We start from the raw sequence: 15,785 nt of genomic DNA on the forward strand, positions 1-15,785 counted from the left end.
GGGGTGGAGAAGGTGATAAAGGGCTGTCACTCATCCGCAGTGTTTGCCTTCCCTGGATGATTTTCCAAATAGCAAAGCACAGCAATTGCAGGGCTAATAATGCCTATGGAGAGTAAAGAAGAACAGATGAAGTATTACAATATTTAGAAATACAAATGTATTTACAACTTTTCAGCAGAGGAGCTACAAAGCCATTGAATAAATGTAATGGGCTAGAAAGACTGTGATCTAGAAATACTCAAGGATAACTGAATCTGCAAACAAAAGCCAAATAAAAATATCAGCCCCAAACCTAGGTGCTAAGACACAAACTTGGTTCCTACGTTATAATGTACACACTTTTGAAAGTTTTCTGCTGAGATATATCTGTGCCATAGCTAGGAAAGGGCTGCTGTAGAAATTGGCCTTCTGTGAGGCAGAAGCTGTCCTTTTCCTAGTAAGAGGGAGTAATAAAGTATTTATGTAATATATTTCCTACCAGAGGATGTTTTAAAAGTCTAGTGGAGGCTTAGCAATACCAAGACACTGACTCATTATTTTCCAACACTAGTATGCTCTCTGATGTTCCTTCACAAAAATGACAAGAAATTTTGAAGAAAAAGATCTCTCATCTCCATCTCCCCCTTCCCAAATATAGCTCACAGGACAGGCTTTACTGAACAAAGGTTCACTGAAGATACATAACAGATTCTGTATATCACCATACCACACCATTCTATCATACACATTTCAGACGTATATATTTAGAATCTGACCTTCTAGATATTTCTGGGGATGCAGACATTTCAAGTCTGTTGCTATGTATTTCTACACTTTTATTTATTAGTAGCTTTAGTGCTACTGAAAAAGGCTGGATTGACAGCCCCAGAGGAGAAAACCCTCCATAGGAAAGGGATAGGGTCAGCAGATTTCTCTGCACTAGCTCAGCAGAGTGTTTCGGTGTTAACTTAGAAAAGGAGGTCAATTTCTTTGCCCATTTAGTTTTTAGCCTTTCTGATCAAAGTGTCGTTTGCCAATTAGTGCCAGTTGCACTCAATATGATCTATGATCTTCTTTCTAACATAAGCAGGGCTGTTACACAAATGTGCTTCACGCAGACAACCAAAACCAAATGTTCCATAGCATTGTGAAGTCACTTCTAACCTTGACATTATTTGCGTTGACGACCAGGAAGAAAAGCTTTGAAATGCACTCATATACAGTGTGTATGTATCTATATCTATTTCTATCTGTAACATTCACTGAGAGTGCTCTAGTGAATTCTGAATGAAATCTGTTGCATTACCCATTTAATATACATGAAACATTACTGGAAACTGTAATATAGCTAATAATAATTTATAATAAGATATAATAAAAAGGATCACTGTTTCACACCGTATGCACGGTGCAGGAGATGAGAGGTCATGTGGGTACGTACTGTAAAACTGTGAAAAGTATTGGCATGAAGTGAAAGGCCTGAACCTATCAGTCTGAGTCATAGCTTGTCTCTTACTATTAGACTTCCTACGTACATCCTAATCACAAATTACATACAGCTTGCTAGTATCAAGAGATACAAAATTCCACAAGAATCAGTAGAAACAGAGTATAAAGGTGATGCCTTTTTATGAGGAACAAAGAGATTATACCTTGAGATTTTTTGTAAAATTAATTCCCTGCTATAGCACCCAGAGCAGGTTTTGAACAGAAGAATGATATAACTGACTTTTATGACTTATGCGGATTGTATAAAAAAATTAAAATACAATCCACATTAAATTCAAACTTGGCTGTGGGGTTTTTCGGGGGAGAGCAAGGTAAGACTGGCACACATATAAGGTGGGTGTGTTTGTCAGGTATGTTTCTTTAGGGATTGTCAAGGATGTGAAATGGTCTTAAATTTATATTACATTTGCTATCTGGCTGAGGTAGCCCTAGGAAACCAGTCACTGTGCATCATCTGACTATTGTATTCATATTATACTGCCTTCCTAAAAATGGAAGAGAAGATAAAGGTACATTTTTGATGTGCACATAATGAAAGGTGTCAGAGAAGAAGAAACAGTTTTTAAGCATACTGAGATCCAGCAGTACTGCACATAAAAGCTTTAGTTATGATTTTCAAATAGGTTTTCAGCTAATACTTTCCATATGCCAATTTCATTCCAACCATAATTATTCTAATATGTCAAAAACAAAGCAAAATCCCCAAAGAGTCAGACACTTCTCATTACTGACACAAGACTATTTTAACTGTCCATAAAAGACAGAGTTGTCATATGCTCTTCAGTAATGTATAGTACCTTCAGAAAATCTTAATAATAGATCTGAAATTGCAGATTGAAATCTTAGTTAAATCATCTAGCTAACTGGAATCAGGGGGGTGGGGGAAGTGTACTTATCTGACTCTATCGGACGCAAGTGCCACGGATTGATACTTGATTTACAGTCCTGACCATCAAAATAACATTTAAAAAGTACTTCAGCTTTTTGTACTGCATCTATATGGTATGTATTGTAGATATTGTCATGGTGTTACAGTATAGCAATATCCATCATTGTACACCGGTATCTGGACCACCCATGAAAGAACTTCAGGTAGCAAAATATGTTACCAAAAATTTTTGTGTACCTTTTTTCATCTCAGAAATCATTGCTTTTCTTATAGGAGGTCTTTATGATTCTTTTGCCCTCTGTGGACTGTATTACAATTTGCCTTTCACTGTGAAGCAAGGAATATCACTGCTATGGTTCAGAGTGAAAAGGAACATAAATACAACTCTGCAGATGTTGACAGCTTGTTAAAAACTTCAAGAAAGGTTCAACAGTTTTTTATTGTGAAGAATTTTGAATGATTGGTGAAGGTTTGTGCAAAGTATGAGAATCCTATCCCAAAGTTTCTACTAAACTGATTTTCCAGCAGTGAAAAGAATCTGCATAAAGAAAATACTATGAAAAAGTAGTTGTGTAAACTATTCCATTATTTTCCCAGTTTTTCACTATGGTTAAGTCATATGTAGTTTTGAAGTTTTAAAAGGCTTATGTTTGACTTGGTCTTGGATTTCAGTGCCATTTTAAGTGACTTTGCGTGTATTTGTTTAAACCAGTGAATAATCCCAAATTGACAGTATACAAAACTGTTATGTGTATTTTCTGGTGTATTAAGTAACTATGTCCACATAACCTTGGTCATAAACGTGATTCAGCTTAGATAAAATTTGCTTTTAAATTCTGATGATATATTTTCTTTTAACAGAGCAACAGCTCCAACTTATTTCAATGACTTATCCTCAGAAGAATGTCTTTGTAGGTGAATATTATGTTTTTAAGAAAGTATGTTAGGAATGCAATCCTTCAGTCTCAAATGACAAAAGGTTTCAAGAAGGTCATGAAATGAGTGCTGTGATGGTTACAATCACACCACAAAACCTGGCATTACAAGCATTCCATTTCATAGCTGCCATGAACAGTTGAAACCTCTATGGATAGTGTGCTATTAATCACTCTGACTCGTGTCCCCAGCAACTTCTTATTGACTGGGATATTAACAGAAATAAGTTTGTGTCACTGTAGGATATTATTATCAAGTGTCTTATTGTGGAAGTCAGCACCACGTGAATACAGCTAAGAAAATGAAAGGCTTCTAAAAGAAAATGAATGCATGTAAAAATGCAAACCAATGGAAGAAACATTTTCAATTATGGAAATGAATGCTAATTCTTTGAAAGTTTGCCCATATGCATATTTCTTCTACAGTTGTGTTAACACTATAAAAGTATGAGCATATGAGCATGAGAATACATTTTTTTTATTATTATTTTATTGGAATTGCCTAAGTGTGTGCAATTTGTTCCCTTCTTTTTTTGTTTGAGACATTGGTTATATTGGATGGTAAATGCCACAAGTAATTCAGATCCTCTTATCTACCTCAGATAAAGCCTTCTACTATCTCTCTTTATCATTTATAGCATGTTGATACGTAGTAGTGGTGTGTTGTTTTGGTTTTTTTATGGGAATCCAATCATTTTTCTGTCCAGTCAGGGAGTATTTTCTAACATCTCTGGTATTTAAAGTCTTCCTTTCATCCCAGAGGTAAACGACCAGCAGCTGGTGATTCTTTTGCCTCAAGATCACTGTATGTTCAAATCTATTGGTTCTTTATCTCTGGGTATACGATGGAGACACTTTTGGATCTAGGCCATGAAGACGAATACAAAAACTGAGCTTTTGAATGTTTCATATGGCACCCACTACCTTTATTGTTCTAGAGCAAGCCGTAATGCACATGAGTGTATGAGGGACTAACTATAAGAGTAGTCATATTTCTGTCCTCCCAGCCACACCTTTACCCTCTGGGTTATATTCACACATAAAAAAACCCCTCAGATAGAGTTATTTCAAAGATCTTATTATTATTGGTATTATTATCCTCCAATTATCTTACCAAATTGCATTGATAATGTCAGTTTTGTTGAAGTGATGTATAATTGCTATTTTTGAGAAAAATATTTTTTTAAAAAAACAACAATTTTATGTGTTGTCCCCTTTGAACTCTTTTGATTAGATACCTGTTTTACAGCACTGGTGATATTTTTATCTTTTACAAAGTCCCTGAAACAGCTCTGTCATGAAATGGTTGACTGGGCAGTCATTTCATTAAGTGAATGAAAAATTTAGTCCTTTCAGTCAATGACCTATTTCACCACATCACTAGCAGATGTGAATCTCACTAGGTGCAACTTTCTTTGGCAATATTGTAAAGAATAGCCAATTAAACAAGGTAAGAGTCAACCATTTGTCTGGGGTTGTTGCTTTCCTTGATTCTATTCATCCTTCCTGTATTTGTTTTATATTCCACTGAGTTCTCAAGCCCCGAGATCTCTGCAGCACACTGGTAGCCTGTGACAAACTCTGTTTCCACATACAATTCAAAAGATAAAATAGTAAAAGAGGAAATTGGATAAAGTCAGTCTTCTATGCTTGGAGTCTGTAGGATTTACTGGTTCAACTGTTTTCTCAGCCATGCCTCCGTCAGAGGGGTATATTACATCTACCCTTGCTTCAGCAGTTGCTCCTTCATGTGTCACTAGCGTGCCATTCATAAACAGGAAACCTCATGAACCTCACAGCGCAGGATCTGGCTGCAGTTCAAAGGAAAGAAAACACGCCTTTCCTACCAGCTCTCAGGGTGTACAGACATCTGACTCCCCAGTACTAATGAGACAAAAGTTCAAGTCCTAGGTCAGTGAAAACTGGAATGAAAAGATATAATTCTTGCAGGTGATCAGAGTTACATCCATTAATTTGAAATTAGAAACCTCTTTCACATATTTTCCTATGTGCCACAATGAACATCTCATTTTTCATATGTTTTCATAGAAACAAGGTTTTCATAAATCATAGATTTTAAAGGTAGATATGGCTATTTAAATCATCTAGACTTATTTCCTGTTAAGCAAAGTCATAAAACATCACCTTATATTTTCTGTAAAGAACCGATAGCTTTTCTTTCCTTTACGTTATCTTGATAGCCTATTCATCTAAACCTCACACAAAGCACCTGTAAAGATGCTTTTAATGTCCAGATTATCCCATTCACCTATTTTTCTCATTAGTTAAGTCCTTCCTAAAAGTTGACTTTTTCCATAAAGCAATTTTATAATTACATCTTTAAAAAGTCACAAATGCCATTGAGTCATTAATTATTTTTAGACTGTTCACTCCATTTTTATGCTCAGACAGAGCAGAAGCTCTTGCAATAGACTATATATACAAGTATTATTCAGATGTCAGTCAAGAATAGCAGAATTTTTCCAAAATATTTCTGCTCGTTGTTTCAGAGAATGTTGCACCAAGTCATGAGAAAACAAGCTTCTCTCTGGGGCCATCAGAGCTACCTATTTAGGACCTGATCAAAGATTCAAAGAAGACAAAGGGATTTTCCTACCAGTCTCCATGGGCTTAGGATCTTTCCCTTCCCAAAAAAAAATAAAAAGTTTTTACAATGCATGAGAAGTAAGGCCCAATAAGAGGCGCATTCAGTGTAACACTAAATATTAAATATCTCTGTTTAGGCAACACGTCTTCAACTTGCATAGCTAGTTACAGATGCACACACATTTTGTAACTTAAACAACTCTGATTCCTTTCCCTACATCCTTATCCTCAGCTTGCTTCCCTTGACAAAAAACTCTCTTGAGAAACAAAACCCAAAGGTACTTGTTCCAGAAGCATGTGTAAAGTCTTTCAAAGAGGAATCACCAAATGAAGCTGATTGAAACAGTCAACATTTGTCCACTTAGCCAACCTATGTCACGTTTAAAAACAAAATTCTACAAATGCAATACACCAATGCAGCTACTGAAAGAGGGGGCACTGAAAAAAAAAAAAAAAAAACCAAGAAAAGAAAAAAAAAAAAGTGTTCTTCTTATCCTTGAGGTATAGACTATGAAGAACAAAGCACCCCAGTGATTATGATTTATTTGGAACATAGCATTTGAGTCCCTGTTGGGGTTTTTTTGGTTTGGTTTGGTTTGGTTTGGTTTGATTGTTTGTTGGGGGTTTTTTGGGTTTTTTTTCTGAGGATTTCTTGCTAGTAATGTAAAGCCAAAAATTTTTGTAACTGCCTAGGTTAAGCAGGGAATACTTGCTCTTCATTAGGGTCCCATTTGACTTAGGCATCACCAGGGAAATTTGTGCAGAATGAGTATACTCCTGAATAATCATTGTTTTGGGTTATAAAAAAGACTACCTGGACAAAGAGGATATAGTTATTGAATCACTATTCTGGGTTTACTTTAAAAAAATTACAGATCTTGTGAAAGCAGTGTTTAGATTTAACTAAATACTTTTCATTATACTGTTTATTGATCATTCATTTGGTTTCCATTTTTTCTATTCTTTCCTTTAATCCTGGTAGTCTTTAGGAAGCAATGCATCAAAATGCACTCCAGAAGGTTCAGACAGAGGGTCTTTACTTGTACATTTGTTTCACATTTTGTCCCTGTGAAATTTTGTGAGGATTGCTAGTTATTACAACTTGGCAATGGGAAAATTAACAATTCCAACATTATATATTATCTGTGAGACATTAGAATGGTACAGTTTACAAAATTATTCTCACACAAATGACTGTAATGTTATCTGTTTCACTGTTATATGTAGATTACTCCCCATTATTGCAAATGTATTATGCCTTTATCTACAACTGTAGAAAATGTGATCTATTTTTTTGTGCAAGAGTGTGCAATCTTGTAATTACAGGACCTTTTTTGTTGTTGTTGTCATATGTGGACAAAACTACATTAATCAACGTAACTTTGACTATGTACATCAACTGAGCAGTTTACTGAAGTATATAATATTGTAAAAATACAAAAGGTAGCTGGGCAATACCTCTGGCTTGGAAGGGTAGAGGTTACTTAGGTTCAGCTTCTCCCCCTGTACAAAATGTAGGCATCAAGAAGTCCGAACAGAAAGTAATAATATTACCTCGGTGTGGATAACTGGCTAGCTGAAAAGGGTCACATAGACATAGTCCAGCTGGCTGGACAAAAATGCACATCGCTCTCAGCTTATCTGAAGTAAAGCAAAATACACTGTCTTTGGCTGTCCTTGTTACACAATAACAGGAAGATTTTGGTGGGAAAAGAATGTTGCAGGTGGGAACAGAAAACTACAGAAGAGAAACTAGGGGTGGGCTTGGTATTTAGGCAACTAACCAATAATGAGCTTAACTTTTGTAATATTATGAGCTAATTATAAGAAGGCATAAAAGGTGACTGTAAGGTACAATAAACGAAGTCTGCTGATCACTCATATTGAGTGACTGTGTCTTCCCTCTGTCGCGACACCTCGGTTTCCTCAAAGCATACTTTGAGTGACACAGACCAAACGTGCAGCATGGCCAGAAATTTCCTTTTGCCAGCACCTCTCATTCCCCAAAACACAGTTTCTTTTGCTATCAAGTATATTTCTGAAGATACAAAACCCAGCCTCTGTTTCCTAATATTCAAATGAGGTACACAACAAAAAGGAACAAATCAGAATTCCTCCGCCTTGCTGTAAACACACACAAGACATATATAACCTGAGCGTGTAACAAACCTGCTTGGTGTGAGGGGATAGAAGATATTCAAAACCTGAAAGTTTAAAAGTTACAGTAATGACTACTCAATCTCACTAGAGATTTTGAAAATATACTTCTTTTTTAGGTCAAGTTTAAGCAAGGGCAGGAGTGTGGGGAGGAATCCTTCCACGTATAAATATGAGGTAGTTCGCTGGTACTTTTTTGAAATACTGCAGTTTCTATGAGTGGAATAAAGTTCATCTGAGCTCTTTGATTGGCAATGGTAATACTCAAATGAACACACCTGCTCTAAAAAACAGTCTTGTTTTGCTAAAGGAAACATTCAATATTTACTGAGAACCAACTCCAGATAAAGTGCTTTTGAAATTGGACACCAAAATTATTACCAAAATCAAGAGAGCTTTTCTTTGATTAGTTGTGGAAAGAGACAATAAAGTTGTCTATTTGTGAACTATGGAAAGAGTTAAAACAATTAGAACATTTGCAATGTATTTATGGGGGATTCAGATCACCCTAATATTTAGGAAATTGTCAGTGCATTCATTTTACCATTTCTGTCATGAAGTACTCAACAAAATAATAGCAACTGAGAAGCATACTTAATCACATCAGAAATATGGATGACATTATTTAAAATATTCTTTTATCTCGCATTTTCCCATAAATTATTTTTGTATGCCTGTGAGACCAAGCTTCATCTGGTACAAGCAGACGTAGCTTCCTTGAAAACACCTGAGCTATGGTAATTTACCTCAGCTGAGGTTCCACAGGCCAAAAGGATAAATTAATTCTTTTCACTTTTACTCTACCACAGCAATGTTACAGATTTGAGGTTATGCGGTTTGTTTTCAAACTTCTCTACCCATTTTACTCATCATTCTTTTCTTTTGCATTTCATAATGTGTACCTTCAAGTTAGGATATTTCTTTGTAATTTTGCTCAGAATTCTTCAGCTACTTACCATTCATTTGCAGGTGCTACTAACAGATAATTATTCCCTAAGGGTTTTGGGTCTAATTGCACAGGCTCATTTATCACATACAATTACATCTATTCTAAATTAAAAATATTTTCTGCTCCTGATAGATATGTGAATAACACTGTTATATCAATTCCAAACTAAAATCTCTGGTTAAAAGCCATTATACTCCAAAAGTAATTTCTACAGGATACAGACTCGCACTGTTTTCTCTCTAGTGTTTGTAGTAAATGAGACAAATTTGCTTCTCTGCTTACCTTAAAAAACAAACAAGAAAAAGACTATTCTGTTATTTCTGATGAGACAAGAAAAAAAAATGACACAATGATCAAATGCTGTTTCCCTTACTCATTACTACGTAACAGCTGATGAATGTTTTAGCACATGTTAGAGTAAGTTTTTTGCTTCAGACCTTCTGTGTGGGTTTCCCACTGAGAGAGATGTGAGTCAAACTCACTTTTCCTCATCAGGTTCACTTTTCTGTAGCACGGAGTGGTGTTGTGCTTTAACCTCAGCCAGCAACTAACTACAACGCAGCCACTGGCTCACTCCCCCTGCTCCCAGCAGGACAGCCAGGAGAGTCTGGAAAAAAGTAAAACTCATGGGGTGAGATAAGAACAAATTAATAATAGGAAATAATTATTTATTATTATCATAATTATTAATATCATCATTATAATTGTTATTATGAGAGAGAAATAAAATCCAAAAGGAAAAAAAAAAAAGCGAACCAAACCAGTGATGTACAATACAATTTCTCACCACCCGTTGACCAATGCCCAGCCAGTCCCCGAGCAGTGATCAGTACCTCCCGGCCAACTCCTCCCAATTTATACATGGGGCGTGATGCTCTGTGGTATGGATGGAATATCTCTTTGGCCAGTTTGAGTCAGCTGTCCTGGCTGTGTCTCCCTCCCAGCTGCTCATGCCCCTCCAGCCTTCTCGCTGCCAAGGCTTAAGGAACTGAAATGTCTTTGACTTTGTATAAACAGTACTTAACAACAACAACAAAAAAGTCAGTGTGTTACCAACATTATTCTCATACTAAATCTAAAACACAGCACTATATCAGCTACTGAGAAGAGAATTAACTCTATCCCAGATAAAACCGGGACAAGTGGCTGTTTTATTCTGCCTTCACACAGAATGATTTCATCTGCCCTGTCCCAGAAACAAGGATGCGGGGCTGCCTCCTCTGCCCTTCACTGTAGTCTGTGCTTAGAGTAACACCTCCCTCTCACTCCCTGCCTCTACCCTGACAGAGCAGTACACAATACTTTGAGAATTTTAGCCTCCCCAAATTTTTCTTTATGTTGGATGTTTACTTAAACTGAAAAGACTGCATTTGAAATAGAATACTGTATCTTTCCCAGGAAAATACACCTAAGAAAGAACAAGTCCCTATTCATCTGCAGGCGTTCCTATTGCATTTTCAGTACAAGTGGCATCGTCCCATCACAAAACTCATAGTGTTTTACCTAAGTAAGTATTCTAGAGTTTTCTTCAGGTAAGACTTTCCTTCTTTCCATACTATTTCTACAGTACTGATGAAACAAGAATTTCTCCTGTCATCTGAAACAATTGTACATGTACATCTGTGCATAAGGGTACAAGATAAAAGAAAATGGAGACAGAGAGATCTGGAAGTAAATACTGAAATGTAAAAGAGGGGAGAGAAGCTGCCTTATTACTAGGTGATACGTTACCTGTCTATTTTATCTCGTCTTTTATACTGTCTCTGAAACACAGTTTATGACAGGTGAGTTTAAAAAAACTAGGGAAGATTTAAGAACAAACAGACCAAACATATCAAAACCTCTTCAAATATATCAAAAGAATCCCACAAGCAAGACTGTGGATCCTTTAGACCACCAGGGTGCAATCAAACAAGATCAAAAGTCTGCAGGGAAAGTAAATGATTTATTGGCATGGGTCTGTACCAGAAAGGATGGTGCTATCCTCAGATTAGTCTTTACAGGTAATGAGAGTAAAACCACTACAGAGATAAAGGGATCAAAAAGACTTGATGGAACAACTTCAGAAATACAATTGAAATCAATCAAAAGGACCAGACTGCATTCATCTGAGAGCTCAGTGGAAGCCAGAGAATGGAGTGGTCATCATAGTAATACACAAGCCTTAAACTCATCCTGAGGAAAAACTAAAATAAAAACTGGCTTAATATGTGAGCTTTGTCAAGAAAGATTCTAAGGATGAATCTAGGAATTCAAGAAAAAAACTGCACTTCTTTGCAGGCCTAAAGACTTTAAAGGCTCTGTAATTTGTACTTATTGCGAGTCACATTGGCGATTGCTAAATTTTATAAATTAGCAAGTAGAACTGAAAGAAAAAAACATGAGCATGGCAAACAGTGTTTCCCCTCCATTAAAGTAAATTAAGTTTTCTTTCCTTTCTGTCTCCTTCAGTCAGGAAAATATGAAGGAAAGACATATCAACATAGTGAAAAATTATACTGCATTACAGAATTATTCTGACAAGTAGTTTGACAACACAAATTCACAAGAAGGTTGTTTTATATGTAAAAACGGAGGCCAGTCTTAATTATAGATGTATATCATACTTACACTCTGCTATGTAAAATTACAGGCTGTTTTTTTAAAAGGGCTAGACCTATAAAGCCTTACCGTTAGAGATCCTTTTGAGAAATAGTGTGGAAGGTTTCAAAATTTTATTGCAGGCATGCAATGCCCAGCAAAATTTTCTCAGGATAATAACACAAACATCATAGAGTACTGAGATAACTAACTGAAAGGGAGAAAAAAAAAAAAAAAAAAAAAAAAAGGCAAACCAAGCCTGTTATGTTGCAATGCAAGCAAAATATTCACTAAAGAATTATTACACTCTAGAAAGGTAAGGAAGTGAATGTTACTTGGTTTTGTTGCTGGTTTTTTTTAAGCTAATGTATACAACAGCTTCCAAGATGTATCTGTCTAGATACCCTGTTAAATAGATTTGTAAGACTCTTGTTGACCATGCCACTTTGTCACATAAATATTGTAGATAATTCCTTACTAATGGTAAGGGAATATCATGATGAAAATTATGTTATTTTTTAAAAAATCTTTTCCGATATTAAATATGCTAACCACAGACTAGAAGTTATCTTGCATTTTGAAATTTTCTGAGACAACTGAAAACTGATTAGTCTCAGACATAAAAATACATAACAACAGAGACACAAAAATATTGAAATGTAGTCTGTTTTCTTCCACTGAGGTGCTGAAATATTAGAATATACTGTTATATATGCAAGTTTTCATTTTTCAAAGAAAATACCGTAGTCAACTGCAGAGGAACTCAGTAGGATATCATGGAAAATTTTGTGCATGGACATAATAATTAAATGCTATTTATCCAGTGAAGATTCATTTATGTACACCACTAACTTCAAGGTGGAATGTTCTTAGTTCTGATCGGACAGTATTAGTCCAGTGATGAAATCTGAATTTCCATTAATCGTAGCAAGGGCTGTCAGCTGACATTTTCACTCTGGGTGCTATAGTGCTCTGTGAAATCTAAATACAACTCAGATTATTCTGAGAAGCTCAGTAGACACCGTGGCCGCTAGCCCGCACTGAGCTCCATGCTGTGGCCGCTGCCCGGCTAGCAATCCCAGCTGGCTAGGGACGCCTACTTTAGTGTTGTCAAACTTCTGGCTGTAGTTTAAACACCCTCTAAGATGATGTCTCAGGAGAAAATGAGGAGCTGAAAGCTCCACCAGAGCCTGGATCTTCACAACTGTGGAACACAACTCATGGAAGCTCAAATAATATTTTGTTAAATAGCTGAAGGAAATGGGCACCAGTAAGGCAACAGTTTTTGACAATGGGCAGCTCTGAACCATTTTGCACTGGTTTCTCCTCAAATTTGAGTGTAGGAGGCTAGCAATGTAGATGTAATACAAACATTTTAGGCATGAAGAAGTAAAAAAATAAATCATACCTGTGTTTAAAGGACAGTAATAGATAAACTTGAGTTTAAACCATATAGTGTCATTTTCAAAAGGGGGCTGACAAATACTCTGCAAGCAGTAAAGTGAAATTTCTTTTGTGAAAAATACATGATCTCCAAATTGAAAGACCGGATTTCAAAACACTGATATCTAATATGTTAAACAGAAACCATAGCAAAACCAAGTCCATTTTGAAATATATGTATTGAATTTTAAAATAATACCACACCCCACCCCACCCACCCACCCCGGAAAAAGAACACCAAAAAAAACCCCTTAATAAACCTAATAATTTTGCTTGGAGTTGGAAAAAAGAAATAAACTGTGACTGTCAGTACTATTGCTGAAATTGAGACTCTACAGACAGTAATTAAGCAGCGATATCTGTGCACTGTATTCTCTACCTCTGCTAATGATTGCATGAGGAGAATTCAGTATGAAATCAGCTAAAAAAAAAAAAAAAGGATGATGACTCTTCAGGTATTCTGGCATGATGAGTTAAGAAAAAAGATATGTGAAAGTTAGGGACTGTAAAAAAATATATATCAGGTAAAATTCACTTATGTATTATGTTGCCTTGAATGAACAGTGACACAGGGAAAGATTTTAGGGCTTGTCACATATACAAAAATATAGGGCACATCAAGGAAGGGCTCCTGCTGACATCACAGTAAAAAGCAGTATTTGAAAGTGTAGTTTAGACTTTTTTTCTTCAAAACTGCATCCTATTCTAGCCCTTTTGTCTCATTTTCTGCAGACAGTTTTTATGGGAACAGATGAGAACTAAATAGGAAATTTATATATCCTACTTTTACTAGACATTATAATTTACGGAGTAGTATTTGACAATAGGTCCTACTTTAGTTTATGAGTTTGAGTCATTTACAGTTAAGTATAGTTTAGACATGGAGTAACTTGTTCCCATCACCTCTGTTCAACAGCTTGGAAAGAAACAGTATAAAACCAGTATTGCCCCTACACAAAAGAGCTGGGCAGCCTGTATCTGACACACCTCTATTGCTGTTAATTTCCAGAAGAGCATCAGCTGAACATGATTAGTACCTGCCAGCATTTTAATAAATGGAAAAATGGAAACAAGAAATCTGGCAGTATTAGAAATTGATGTCAGGATCGCTTGGATCTTCCTAATGTATCATGTCATACATAAGGTAGGTAAGGCATAATTTTGTTGGAGCTACTACCGCTGTAAGAAAATGGTGTTGAAGTTATTAGATGAGAAATGATGGCCATAAACAGCAGTCATGTCACAAGTTCTTATATGAATTTGTCACCCTATATAGATGTATCACAGAGTGATGGGTGAGCAGGGTGGGAACTAAGGGACACTGATTCAGTTTGACAAGGCCATGCAAGAACCAAACGCTGGAACAGTGGAGCCCAGGGGCCGGGACAAACAGGACAAGTGCGTGCTTATGGAGATAGTGCCAATACATCAGGAGACCTCTGTAGGTCCAAGGAGAAATCCTTCAAGAATGAACTGACCATCAGTTATAGGCTGAGCTGTTGGACCGCTTACGAGCACAATAAATTGTGTGCTATGTTAATGCTGGCTTAAGTATTATATCATGTATTGGCAGGGAAAATGCTATTAAAGACTGTGACGTTGGGCTGAGTTCCTCTGACACATAACATCAGTTGCCTGAGCCTCATATTTAGTAACGTCACTTAAGATGCCCTGGTTTACCCAAGATCAGTGTGACTGATATGATGAAGGACTCGTGTGAGACTTGTGTGCTTCTGGAATGGCAGCTGGAGGCCAGATGTAATGCCCTAGGGTACCACTGGTGAGTTGCATGCCCTTACATAGCCAATTTAACAAGGAGCAAAGCCTTAAAGAGGAACTTCTGTTTCAAAGGCCATTTACCAGCAGTCAGAGCACTGGGCGGTTGCTTAACGTACAGCTGATGGCATTCTCAGACACATGCAGCATCTTTTCCAAAAGAAACTGAAAAGCCTGTGAGCTGTTACAGGGTATTGCTGCGTGAGGCTCAAGACCACCTATATATCTTATCAGAGAGATGCAGCAGTGTTCAGAATGAATCCTTTTTCTGTTATATACTCAACGAAAACCACCTAGAATTATGATTATGAGAGAACTATATGTTAAAAGTTATGTAGTCATACTTATTTTCTGAAAGGAAAAACATTGCAGCTCCAGGTTTCTGGAGAAAAAGGTGTGCATTCAGATGGCTTAGTATAATAGCTGGCCTTTTTCCTGATAGCTTTTTATTAAGCTTTTGATTAAATGAAAATACAATATTAAAATGCTAATTACTTGCGGTTTTGTGTCAGGCCCAGCACATAGGGTTAACCAACAGTGCCATGACATACAGTATTTACAACCTACTAAAAAGTGATGTTTGCTCGTAATATGCTCAAAAATGAAGGGCAATTTGCCCACAAAAAGAAAAAAAAAAACCAAACAAAAACCAAAAAACCCTGGGTTTTTTTCAGTCTAAGAATTGTAGACAGGCCAATTGCCAAAATATCTGGATAATCTGCATAAATAAGATTTTATCCATTTCACCAGCGAGAGAGCTTAACGTTTCTTTTTTCCCCTAAGCATCCTCATGACTGACCCAAAATGGAATGTGTGTTCTATAGCTAAGTTGTCCCTGGGACCTGATTATTTTGGAATCTTCTCTGCAGGTATAAAGAGCTAGCTGTAAATACAGTAATTTACTCCCTGTACAATTCTCTCCTTTTCCACTGTCTAATGAAGGTCTCACAGCTCAAATATT

This window comes from Falco rusticolus, chromosome 1 (genome assembly GCF_015220075.1).
Source record: "Falco rusticolus isolate bFalRus1 chromosome 1, bFalRus1.pri, whole genome shotgun sequence".
Classification (NCBI taxonomy): domain Eukaryota; kingdom Metazoa; phylum Chordata; class Aves; order Falconiformes; family Falconidae; genus Falco; species Falco rusticolus.